The following is a 12086-nucleotide window of genomic DNA, read 5'->3' on the forward strand; positions in this document are numbered from 1 at the left end:
CTGCTCTACCCCGGTTCGGGAGGTTCTCCTGGGCAGTAGAAAGCCTTCCACCAGGGCTACTTACTCGGCTAAGTGGAAGCGTTTCTCCTGTTGGTGTTTGGAGAAAGGTCTTCTCCCTATGGAGACTCCCATCACCACTATTCTAGACTACATCTGGTCCCTCAAGGCCCAGGGTCTGGCGTTGTCGTCCCTCTGGGTCCACCTAGCGGCTATCTCCGCATTTCATCCTGGAGTGGACGGATGTTCCGTCTTCTCCCACCCTATGGTGGCGAGATTCCTGAAGGGACTGGAGCGTCTCTATCCACAGACCCGCCCTCCTGCCCCTTCATGGGATCTCAACCTGGTCCTAACTCGGCTCGTGGGTCCTCCATTCGAGCCATTAGCTACTTGCTCCCGGCTCTATCTCTCATGGAAGACCGCCTTCCTAGTGGCCATCACCTCAGCTAGACGGGTGTCAGAACTATGGGCCCTCATGGTAGATCCCCCGTATACGGTCTTCCAAGGTGCAGCTGAGACCACACCCTGCCTTCCTTCCCAAGGTGGTCTCAGCTTTCCACATTAACCAGGAGATCTTCCTCCCCGTCTTTTTCCCAAAGCCCCATTTGTCCCGCAGGGAGCAACAGCTCCACTCGCTAGATGTCCGTCGGGCGCTAGCATTTTATGTGGACAGGACCAAACCGTTCCGCAAGTCCCCCCAGTTATTCGTGGCGGTAGCGGACCGGGTCAAGGGACTACCGATTTCCTCGCAGAGGATATCTTCCTGGGTTACCTCCTGTATCAGGACCTGTTATGACCTGGCCCACATTCCGACGGGCCGTGTGACTGCTCACTCCACCAGAGCACAGGCATCATCGCTGGCTTTCCTCGCCCGCATGCCAATCCAAGAGATTTGTAGGGCGGCGACCTGGTCATCGGTCCACACATTCGCTTCCCATTATGCCCTGGTTCAGCAGTCCAGAGATGATGCGGCCTTTGGACTTCTCACTCCGACCCCACCGCCTAGGTAAGGCTTGGGATTCACCTACCTGGAATGGATATGAGCAATCACTCGAAGAAGAAAAGACGGTTACTCACCGTTGTAACTGTTGTTCTTCGAGATGTGTTGCTCATATCCATTCCACACCCGCCCTCCTTCCCCACTGTCGGAGTAGCCGGCAAGAAGGAACTGAGGAGCGGGCGGGCCGGCAGGGGTATATATCTAGTGCCATAGTGGCGCCACTCTAGGGGGCGACCTGCCGGCCCACTGGAGTTGCTAGGATAAAAAGTTTCCGGCAAACGTGCACGCGCGGCGCGCACACCTACCTGGAATGGATATGAGCAACACATCTCGAAGAACAACAGTTACAACGGTGAGTAACCGTCTTTTCCAACCTTCCCTAAGCCATTCTGGCATATCCTCTGAAAATGTGTAAGACCAGCAGTAAATATAGAAACCCTGTATTTTATTGTATTGAATAAATTCTTGTTTCTCTAAGTCTGCAATTAGTACTATAGATAATCACCCTTTCCCAAATCCATTTATGCCTCCACAGAAATTAGATAGTTAAGAAATGTGGTGTGAGGGTTTGAAGGCAGTGGTTTTCTCAACCTGTGGTCCAATGAGCACACAGATGCAGCCCATGTGACATCCTCAGGGCCATGCAGGTATTGTATGTGTGTATATGACATGTGTGGCTGCAGCTCACATAACACATAGAGAGCTGCATATGTGTCCCACAATGGTAAATAGGTTTAGAACCACTGAGGTCACAGCTACAATTAGCAGAATAAAGAACAGTGGATTTTCCATTCTTTGTTACAAACAATAATTAGGGTGTGACCTCCATGCATGAAGGCAGCCAGTTCACAACTCATCAAGCCCTTTGACTACAGTTGATAACCGGTGGGCTTGCCAGCTTCTGGATACTGCTCATACACTGGTGGTGTCTTTATTTTGATAGTGATTGATCTTTTGTCCTTCTCTAAATCACATACCTTCACAGAGATCTTATTCCATAGTCTAGATCTGCATGAAAGTCTTCTTCTAAAACCGTGTTTCTCAAACTGGGCAAAGTGGATTCCTTAGGACATTCCACTGTCTTTTCTGAGTGATACAAGAAAACACATTGGAGGGAAATGCAACACGAGAATTCCCCCGTCTTTTCTTGTTGTGTTGATTCTGACTTAAGTCTCTCAAAAAAAATAATCTTATCTGAATATTCAAGACACAATTCTACTTTTACTGAAAATGAAGTGAAAAATACCAAGCAAGAAAGTTTTCCTGTTGGAATATTCTTTAAAACTGCACTATCCTCTTACACTCACCAATTTCCTTCACATCCCATTTTCCCCAAGAAAATATGATGGAAAACTCCATACACATCTTTTATATGTTCATTAGGGAGCCCTAATATTTTGTTTTCTATGAGACAGTTTAGAAAACCTTACACTAGAACAAGATTTTTTTCCCAGCACTTCTGTATAGAAGTGTGGGTTTCTTTATGTGACATTGCATGTGCACAGATTTGACTAGAGCAAAGATCACTGCTTAGTTCTCCAAGTACAGTCTGACACAGAGAATTTGCTGAGCTTGCATTCCGGGCCAGGTCAACCTACATACTACTCACCCTGTGTATTTCATGCTTCTTTACACTCTTGTGACCTGGATGAATTTTGTAGGGAATGGAGCAGTGCACTGTTTTATTGTATGGGACTCTTTGAGTTTTGGTCATGCAATCTTAAATCAACCCCTTGTGATACATTAGGTTGTCACATATTATTTTTTTCCATAGGACCCTGCCTTGTTCATTGCACCAAATCAGTAGTTATTAAATATTTTATTTTATCTTCTTGATTCAGCGTGGGGCCCCATACTTTATTTATTGCACACATTTCAAACCCTGTAGTGAATCTAGAATTATGAATTTCCTCATGGACTTTTTGTGGTTCTCATCACTATAGCATCTGACTGCTTTACAAATGTTAATTAAATGTATCTTCACAATAGGCCTGTTGTGAAATTATCCTCATTTTACAGAGGAGGAACTGAGAAAGATTAAGGACAAAATTAACAAAAGTGTCCACTAAGTTTTGGCTGCCAAATTTGAGAAACCTAGGGACCGATTTTTTCATAACAACATTTTCATACCACTTTATATGTTCAAAGCGCAGTCCTTTTTTACTTCAGTTGCAGTTGTCAGTGCTCAGCACTTCTGCAAATCAGGCTCCTTATGTTTGAGATGTGTGTCCCCAACATCCCAGAGTAATTCTGTGGCAGAGGCATGGATAGGATCCACTTGTCCAGTGGGGTATTCAGTTGCCTTAACCATAAGACTATCCTTTCTCTTTATTCAGTTCCCTGCTTTCTTCACTACACATCTGACTTCTGGGCAAATGAAGCAGAGTTCTTACAGACCACAGCCTCATTCTCTGTGCATCATCCATCTTGCGCTTGATTTTGCAGCCTTCATGTCTTATCACAGAGTTTTATTGTATATAATTCATATGTTTTAACAAAGAAAACTGAAAAAACATAAACTTAATCATGTGGAACAGTACTGTTCCCCACAAGTATGGAGGTGGACCACGCACAGGGTATATGGAACAGAATCAGATAATTTTGCTGCCAGTCTCTAACAAGCCTTTTGCTAAGCATGTGCAAATGGTAATTTTCAGAAGCTTTAAATTCAGCCAATTTTAGGTGGATTTTCACAAGAATACCAAAAAGTACATCTCCGCCTCCAAGGCAACCCTTCTGCTCAAAATGTGGAGGTGCTAGAACTTTTCAGCAAACATCTGTAAGAATTTAACATGGGCAAAACAGTGTATTTGACCTGATCCTCATTCTTGCAAATGGCTGAACCATTTCTATTGAAACTTAGTAATAATAATGATCAGCCTGAGGCAACCACTTTGCATGGAATATTTCAGCCTCAACAGATGAAGTTTGGCAAAATTATAAGCAACTGAAAACAGGGTCTTATAGTGGAAATGTTAGGTAACCTTAATTATAGGTGTAGCTGCCTAGAGGGTCCCACCTGAAATTTGGGGCCCCTTTGTGGTAGGCACTGGGACACAACAAACACATTGTAAAAGTCTTCTAAATAGACAGGACACGACAAAGATGGGAGAGCAAAAAAAGCATAGTCTAAGTCAGGTGTAGAATCCTGTTATGCTAACTGCCAGTCCAGTAGCCTGTCACTAGATCCTGCTGCTTCTCAAGGAAATTATCACAGCAGAGGTTCCACATCTAAAACAATGTGAAAGACAAAGAGGAAGGTTCTACAGTTCCTGTTGGCTTTATTGACTATATTTTTTAATAGAGAGGGTAGCTCCAGGTTTTATGGTGGAAGGAAATGGCCATGTTATCAGAAATTAGAGATGGAAAAGACTGATTTAATGTATCCAGACTGTCTCCCTGACAATGCAGGAATCTGTTGTCTTCAACAGAATCCATTATCAAACATCCCACAGTGTCAGGGATAACAAACTAGTAGCTAAAAACCTGTGCTATTGCAGGGGCATAATTTGTAAAGTTATATGTGGCCAAAACAAACAAACAAATCTAAAAATGACTGAGACCTTTAAAAAATTGGATTGTATAAGACTGTGAATCCCAGTTATGATTGAACCTGGTGATATTCTAAACAAAAACCTCTTGTAGCTCTTCCCATTGCTTCACACTGACTCTCAGATTCTAGGATTCAGAGTGATGCTAGGGATTATCCTGTATGCTGGTGGCAAATGAGGGGGTCTGTTTGGGGTGAAAATAACTTAAAGGACTCTACCGGTATGCAGTGTGGCCAGGCTCCTGGGCAAGGTGGGGGGTGCTCTGGGCCCCTGGAAGGGGTGGGGCCTCGGGCAGAATGGACATGGCTGGGGCCAGACTGTCCCAGCCAGCCCTTCAGTGCTGGCCAGCCCGTGCGGCCCAGGGCTCCAGCGGTGACTTAAAGGGCCCAGGGCTCTGGCAACTGCCCCCAGCCCCAGCTCCTTTTAAATCACCGGGCCCCGGAGCAGCTGCCCCGTTTGGGCCCCCCCGCCCATCAGCAGCCCTGCTGGTACAGTGCTTAAAGTGCTTTAACGTCAGCTGTGTACCGCCCCGTACTGGCGGCCACTTTCTTACCAGTATACCGTACCGGCCCATATTGGCTTACTTTCACCTCTGGTTCTGTTGTGTTATTTGTGTAAGGATCCACAGAAAGAGAACCCAGGATTGCAGAGCCTGGGATAGCTGCTGTTCCAACATTGCCACTGGGAAGTTATGCAGAGCTATCTCCAAGGAGCATTGTGAAGATTAGGTTTGCAGGATGTAGTGCCCAAAGGGACCATAGCAACAGGTCCTGTGGCTTTCTGATTGGCCCATGCTCTCTATTTAACCCTGGAGGGTGGTCCAGAAAGTTATCTGGGTAACCAAGCAGACTTCTGGCTTGCTGTGACTTTACCCCTCACCTCACTTTCTGATCTCCGGTCTGATCCCAGCCTGACTCTGACCCTGACTTGTGCCTGCTGATCCTGGCTCTAGCAATTACTCTGATCCCTGCTTGCTGTCTACTGCCTTGTGGCTGCGCTTGACTTGTGGATGCCAGCTGAGCTGTGACTGCAAAGTTAGATTGCTTACACCCTGGTCCTGTGTAGTTTGCCTAGACCACTTTTGACCCCCTCTGCAGAAGCCCATTAGTAGGGATATGGAAGGGGCATGTCTTTTGTGACCCACTGGGGTACTGGATCTATAGGAGCAGCTTGTTCAACTCCAAACCAAGAAATATGTGCTGTGGTCCCAAGTGGCACAGCTCCTAGCAGAAAATCAGACACTTTGCACAAAGCTAACATGATCCTAGGAAGAGAAGGCTATGCTGCAGGCTCATGTTGGGCCACTGCCCTTCAAACAGGATCACTACATGAATGTTTTGATGAGAATCGCCAGAAGTTCGGTGGGGTTCCTGAACCAATGCAGTCTCATTTTCAAGGGCAGAGCAGGAATGTATGCCACTGACCAGGTGAGGATGGGAATAGTGATCAATTTGCTATCTGGAAAAGTGCTGAATTGGGCCTTCCCCCCGCTGAAGCAGAACAGCCTGATGTTAACTGACTAAAATGCTTTTCTGTGATTTTTTTTTCCCCCTGACAAGATGGCCCTAATTGTGCTCACTCAGTGGAAGCTCCACTGCAAAAGCTCCAGCAAGAGAGAGGGCCAGCTGCCTCATACCCTGCCCAGTTCCAGTGACTTGTGGCCGACAAGTGGAACAAGGCAGTCTGAACTGCACCAATTTCAGTATGGAATTAGTGAGGAGGTAAGGGATGAACTAACCCATGATGAGACCCTAACCAGGATGAATGTTTTTCTTGAACTCTCTCTCCATATTGACAACTGCTGCGTGAGCAAAAGGAGAAGAGAAGGGGAACCATGCTATTGCTGCCTTGCCTGTATGCCATGCTGAAAACTTCAGGGTCCAACCATGTACTGATGCTAGTTAACTTGGCGCACAGACACTTGACCCTGTAAGAGAAGGAATAGTGATGGTGAAATAATTTATGCTTTTATTATGGAGTGCCAGGACATGCCCTCACCTCCTGCTTATCATGGACCTCGACCAACAAGGAGTTGGAAATAAGTGAACCCATATAGAGTGGGCCAGCCTGAACATCACCAGGTCGCTATGCTCCAGAATTACCCCACAGCCCTCGATGGAAACCTTATCTGGGACATACAAGTCCTCCTTATTCTTCCAAGTACAGCTACAGTTACGTATTGCGAATGGGGCCAAGCTGATTCCCCCTCAGTGGGCTCTGATTGATTCTGGGGCCACCAATAATTTCAGAGGTGATAAAGCTGCTCAAGCCCTACAAATCCCCCTATGGTTAAAATCTATATCAGTTTTCATATAAATGATAGATGGGTCACTCCTGTCCTCAGAACCAGTAATACAGGAAACAGTGCCCCTAGAGTCCATACTCCAGGGGCATCAGGAGGTGCTACAATTCTGTGTAATTCATTCTCCATGCTTCTCACTGATTCTAGGTGTCACGCGGCTGGTGCAGCACAATCCTTGCATCTCCTTGTGAGAGGGGAGGATCAGCTTCTCCTCTGAACATTGATGAAGGGTCTGCATGCTGTTGGCCTCCACCCTCTGTCCCAGGCTCCTGCAGCTGATCAGAGAAACCCAGGTGGCGGTGGCTAACCAAAAGGAACCACTCCCAAACTTGAGTCCCCACCTGCCTGATAAGTATCAGGATTATGCAGACATTTTTTAAAAGAAAAAAGCAGAGCTATTACCTCTGCACTGAAACTACAACTGCCCTATAGACCTGCAACTTGAGGCAAAGGCCCTTTATGGATGGATCTGTGTAATGTTCAAGCCAGAACTGGCAGCGCTTTGTGTGTACATCCAAGAAAACCTGGCCAAGAGCTTCATCCAATGCTTCACCTCCCCAGCAGAAGCTCTGGTCCTTTTTGTTAAGAAAAAGGATGGAATGCTACTCTCTGGATAGCCTACTGTGCCGTAAACCAAGTGAGAATCCAAAACCGGTGTCTCCTACCCCTAATCTTGGAGTTGCTAGCTCAAATGTGGTCTGCCAGAATTTTCACCAAAACAGACTGCTGGCAGGGGGCTTACAGCCTAGTGCACATTAGGGTAGGAGATAAATGGAAAACTCTCTTTCAAACCCCCCTATATTCACTTAGAATTTTTAGTAATGCCATTTGGTTTGACCAATGCTCCCACAGCCCTTTAACACTTCAAGAATGACATATTTAGAGGCATCCTGGACCAATATAATCACCTATCTTGACAACACATCTTGTTTTCAGAGAACCCCAAGCAGCATTGTTACTAGGTTTGTTCCATCCTGGAAAGACTACGGAAGCACAGCCTGTATGTGAAACTGAATATGAAAAATGTACCTTTGACCAATCCTCTACAGAATTATTGGGTTATATCCTTTCCCCAACAGGACGTTAAGATGGACCCTCCAGAAGGTGGATGCCATCTCCTGCTGGGCAGTGCCCAGGTCCCCCCAGGACTTGCAGCTCTCCCTGGGCTTTAAAGATTTTTACCAATGGTTCATTCCAGGCTTCTCAGGGCAAATAGTCCCCATGACAAACTTCCTCAGCAAAGGTGTTGAATTTGTTTGGGTGCTAGAAGCTCACCTTGCCTTCAAACAGCTCAAGGCCACTTTCACCACTGCTCCTGATTTGGCACATCTTGACTTGGCCCAGGCATTTATAGTGGAAGCCTATGCCTGCATTAGATTCAGACTCTCTCAGAATCATGGCCCACAGGAAGTGCTGCACCCCTCCGCTTACTACTCCCCAATACTCACTCCTGCTGAATGGAATTGTGAAATATTAGATAGAGAACTGAGTGCAATTAAATCAGCCTTTGAAAAGTGGTGCCTTCACCTCAAGGGAGCCTGAAATCAGGTGCAAGTATTCTCTGACCATAAGAACCTCTAAGATGTGTGTAAGGCTTGAGCTTTGAACCAAAGACCACTCAGGTGGGCAATATTCTTCTTAGTTCTATTTCATCATCATGTATTGCTTGGTAATGAGGAAGCCAATGCCTTATGCTGAAAAGGAAAATACTACCGAGAGGGTGAGGAACCTAACCAAGAATCATCCTGTCTCCTAAAATCTCACAACTTCCTTAGTGCCACAATACACCAAGATCAGATTAAGCTAATCGGATCTGCTTCACAGGATAATCTGTTAACCCAGGAGGTGACAGATCAGCCCAAGAAATTGAGACTCAGAACCAAAATGCAAAGTTCCACACAAGACAAGTTCACATAACTTGATGGGCACATATATGTTCCGTTGGAGTACCCCTGTTTAAAAGTGCTTCACCTCTGCCATGACGCCCCTTTGGCAGACCATTTTGGCTACCTTCAGACATTTTGCACAGTTTCCTGTTTCTTCTGGTGACCCCATATATGAACCAAAGTCCAGCACTATGTTGACACTTACGAGCTGTGTGCATGCACCAGGATGCCCTGTGCTAAGTCCCTCAGAACTCTAGTACCCCACCCTAGACCCTGGGCCTCAATCACCCTTGATTTCATAGTGAACTCCTTGAATCTGACGGTCACACACAGGCCTTGACAGTTGTAGACCAACTGACCAAAATATCACACTTCATCCCTATGATTGCCTGCCCTCTGCTGAAACAACAACTCATCTTCTGCTGGTGCATGTTATCAGTCTTCATGGGCTTCCGACCATATCACCTTGGACCAAGGCCCACAGTTTGTCTCATGCTTCGGGCATTAAACTTTCTGGTTACTGGATGTTTGTGCTTTTACCTCCTTCACATACCACCCCCAGACAGATGGGCAGACAGAGAAGGTGAACCAAGTACTAGAGCAATACTGAAGATGTTTTGTCAACTATCATCAGGATAACTAGTTGTCCCTCCTTCCTTATGCCAAGCTCTCATACAACAACACCAATCATGCCTCCATGGGGCAAAGTCACTTCTTTTTTGCAAATTACAGGTGCCACCCTCGCTTTAGATCTGGACTTGCTGGCAGCCTCACGGAACCCAGCAGCCACTGACTGGATCCAGTGAATTCATCATATCCATAAGGAGCTTAAGGACCACCTTGAAGATATGAAAAAGGTCTACAAGCACTACACAGACTGTCAACACCAGGAAGACCCAGCTCTGACAGTAGGCGAAAAAGTCTGGCTTGCTGCAAAACACCTCTGTATGAACAGACCATTCTGAAAGCTAGACCCAGGGCCGGCTCCAGGCACCAGCAAAGGAAGCAGGTGCTTGGGGCAGCCAATGGAAAGGGGCAGCGCATCCGGGTCTTCGGCGGCGGGTCCCTCAGTCTCTCTCTTCCTCTTTGAGGTGCCACCGAAGAGGAAGAGAGAGTGAAAGACCTGCTGCTGAATTGCCGCAGAAGAATGAAGCGGTGCGATTGAGGTGCCACCAATTGGCTTTATTTATTTTAGTTTTTTGCTTCGCTGCTTGGGGCAGCAAAAAAGCTGGAGCCGGCCCTGGCTAGACCACCAGTTCCTCAGACCATTCCAGATTTGTCAGCAAATCAACCCTGTCACCTTCAAATTGTAGCTCCCTCAGATCCCTTAAGATGCACCCTGTCTTTCATGTATCCCTTCTGAATCCTTACAAGGAAGACCCCTTTCCTGAGTGTTCCCAACAGCTACCCCTGCTGGTCCAGGTCCAAGGGCACGAGGCATACGTAATCCATGATTTCCTTGATTGTAGGTGCAGAGGGAGAGTCTATACTACCTCAAAGATTGCGAGGGCTATGGTCCGGAAGAGTGCTCCTGGAAACCTGCTATCCATTACTATACCTCTGACCTGGTAAAAAGCTTTCATCAAGACCATCCAGACAAACCAGGCCCAGTGCCAACCCAGAGGAAAGATGCGCCTGAAGGGAGTGAATAATAAAAGAATCCATATGACGAGAACTCTGGTTGTGGAGAATGGAATAGCAGCTGTTCCCACATCACCACCAGGAGGCCATGCAAAGCCATATCCAAGGAACACTGAGGAGACTAGGTGCCACAAGAGGTACTACTCAAAGGGACCATAGCGACAGCATCCTGTGGTCTTCTGATTGGCTCACGCTCACTATTTAACTCTGAAGGGTGCCCCATGAAGTTGTCTGAGCAACATGCAGACTTCACTTTGCTCTCTGCACCTGCAGTCTCTGTCCTGAGCCTGACTCTGACCCTGATTCTTGCCTCCTGATGCCAGCCTGGTAACTAACTCTGATCTCCAGCTCCGACACCAGCCTTTCTCTGGCCCTGATTCTTGCCTATCGAGCCTGGCTCCAGTGACTTACACTGATTTCTGGTCACTGACTACTGCCTTGCGGCTGTCCTTGACTTGTGTACACCACCCCAGTAGTGACCGCTAGGCCAGGCTGCATGTGCCCCAGTCCCTTACAAATTGTGTGGGTGACAGTTGGGCTGCATAATCCACTGTTTGTGCACTTTCTTTTACAACCAATGAAATTGGTGCATACAAATTAACTAGAGTTAAAGTGGTGTTTATCTCTGATATCACAGTTATCTAGGACTCTTGGTATGGCATCAATATATGCCTTGGTATTGCTTATATTGCACGGCTGTAAATTCAAAATAGTTGAGAACTTAAAAATTGGATGGTAACAAACCATGAAACCGAGTGATGATTCATCCTTGTGATATTCTGAACAAAAAGAGCTCTCAGTCATGCTTGTAGTTGCTTTCATTGCTAAACACTGATTCAACAGACATTTTAGGCTGCAGAGTGATACAAAGAAGAATCTTATTATATAGATATGACTTGTCCCAGAAAACTAATCTTGAAATATCACCGTGATGAATTGTCCGCCATGACTGTGGATGCATACTGAAGGAGAGCTGATGTTAGGTGACTCTGTTCCTTATGATTGGACTTCTATAGTTAGTACATGGGAGAGGGAGAGGGAACTTTCATTTGTCTCAACACAATTCTGTCTTTTCACTTTGCATGTTTTACAAACATGTTCTGCCCCTATTTGTTAATTATCAAAGCTATTTGTGAAAAAAGCATACTGTATCATTCAATTTTGATCCAGCATGAAATCCTCTTTTTAAGGTTTTATTGAGAAGCCTTTTATCTGCCAATAGCTGAGATTGGGTTTTGTTTTTCTTCTGTAACTGTTGATAGCTAGCAGTGAATCATTACAACACACTGCAACAGTTGATCACTGACCTCTAAGGAGCTCTTGTTCCTCATGCTGATTCAGGCATTATTTACAATTATTTGTTATACATTGTAAAAGTATCCTAGTTTCTTTACTGAGTATACAAAAAACAGTCTTTTTCCTGAAGAATTTACAGTCTAAGAACAGACAAAACATAATAAGCAAATAGACAATAGGAGGGTAGGAGAATGGGAGGATGAGATTTACATCAATAAGATTAAGTGGTTATGTCAGTGATGTCATTAACTGTACCAGTGGAAATCCAGAATCTGGACTCTGGTCTTTGTAGGTAAGAAAAAAGTGGAAATTATTTTAAAATATCTTAGTTTTTTAATGTATGTACTTGTAAACTTTGTCTAAATACACCATGAATCCTAAAACTGTGTGTATATAGATATGTATAATATAGC

This window comes from Gopherus flavomarginatus, chromosome 22 (genome assembly GCF_025201925.1).
Source record: "Gopherus flavomarginatus isolate rGopFla2 chromosome 22, rGopFla2.mat.asm, whole genome shotgun sequence".
NCBI lineage: Eukaryota > Metazoa > Chordata > Testudines > Testudinidae > Gopherus > Gopherus flavomarginatus.